Source organism: Lytechinus pictus, chromosome 8 (genome assembly GCF_037042905.1).
Source record: "Lytechinus pictus isolate F3 Inbred chromosome 8, Lp3.0, whole genome shotgun sequence".
In the NCBI taxonomy this organism is placed as follows: Eukaryota; Metazoa; Echinodermata; class Echinoidea; order Temnopleuroida; family Toxopneustidae; genus Lytechinus; species Lytechinus pictus.
This window is the reverse complement of record NC_087252.1, coordinates 26,735,870-26,737,663: the sequence shown is the minus strand read 5'-3', so window position 1 is coordinate 26,737,663 and position 1,794 is coordinate 26,735,870.

Sequence of the window (1,794 nt, the reverse complement as noted above, 5' to 3'; positions counted from 1 at the left end):
GGGGAAAACTGAAAATATCATACAACATCGCACTGACATATTGACCTTGGCCAGGTATTTATCCAATCAGCTCAGCTCCAAGGTAAATATATATTTGTTACAGTGAATGAGTGCGAAACATTTTACAACTGAGACCGCACTGCAGTGCGTTGTGTTGGACACCAGTCAAAATATACACACTGTAAAAACTGATATGTTAAGACTGACACCAGGTTGGTGTCCATAAAGAGGGCCCTATACCATAAGCTAGGTGTCTAAGGGCCTTTTCACACGAGAATGTTGAACCGTCCTTGTAATGATGATTGCAATTCATCTTTAGCAAAAAAGAAACCAAGTTCTTGAAAGGTCATGTAAGCTCCGTTCCTTTAAAGACGTTTTGAAGGTCAATCCGTTCACACGTAAAATTCGTACCGTAATTTCAGTGAAACTCTACTGGAATTTACCTCCGGAGTAGAATGTGAATTCGTACGTGATTGTGATTAGCGGTCGTGATTCTAGTTTGGTTTCACACTTGTTAAAAAATCGTCATTAGAATTATTTATCACTGGAATCATCATTCAAATTACGATTTTGGTACCGTGTGAAATGGCGGAAAGTAATACCTTATACTTATAACGTAACAATAATACCAACGAGTGTCAAAGTAACAACCAAAGGTGCTGTAATGACACCCTCTATGTGTTCAACTAAGCGTCCATGAACACGTGTTTGACTAACACCGTTTAACACTGGAGTAAAATGACTGGTGTTTTACTTTATGTGGTGACACGACAATTGCTCCGGCGACAATTGTTACGGGCTTATTTCTTCGATTATGTAGGGTTAGGGTTATGTGGTTGCAAATGGGTGTTATGTTAGATTTAGGTTTAGGTTGAGAATATGGTACATAGCGTTAAATCCAGGGTTGAAATGGGTTATTCCATTAGTGTGGAATTTACAGTGGAGTAATTGTCGCCGTAGCAAATGTCATTGAACCCTCTATGTACACTGGTCAACATTACAGTTTTTTGCGTAGCACTCGTCCGAATAGATTGAAAATCAAAATATGTTCGATATTTCAGAGGTGGGTAATTGAGGGAGTTCCACCCCCCCCCCCCTGTTGCACCCAGAAATGTAATAACGCCCACAAATGTAATAACATTTTACCAACAAATGTAAAAACGCCCACAAATGTAATAACACTTTACCCACAAATGTAATAATTTCACCCACAAATGTAATAATGCACTTTACCCACAAATGTAATAATTTTTGATCGCCCACAAATGTAATAATGACTTTACCCACAAATGTAATAAATTTGAAGGGATTTTTGGCGAATCCGTTCTAAACTAAAATCCTATAGTAATGCGTTCATATAGCACAAAAGTGCAAAGTCTTTTTTCCGGACCCGGTTGTTTCAAAAATTAGAATATAGTCCAAAGTCTTTTTTCCAGACCCTGTTGTTTCAAAAATTATAATATAGTCCAAAGTATTTTTTCCAGACCCTGTTGTTTCAAAAATTATAATATAGTCCAAAGTCTTTTTTCCAGACCTGGTTGTTTCAAAAATTATAATTTCAGTCCAAAGTCTTTTTTTCCAGACCCGGTTATTACAAAAATTATAATACAAGTCCAAACTAAGATACGATAATGATATTCCAGTGGGATAAAAATGAGAATCGAGCTTAGTCTCTTCTCCAGACCCAGTTAATTAAAACTGGTGGAATTAATGTCTTTGTTGTTGTTTTAACTCATACGGCGCGTATTGTGAATATATGCGCTAAGAGTAAATTGAGAATCAAGCGTAGTCTTT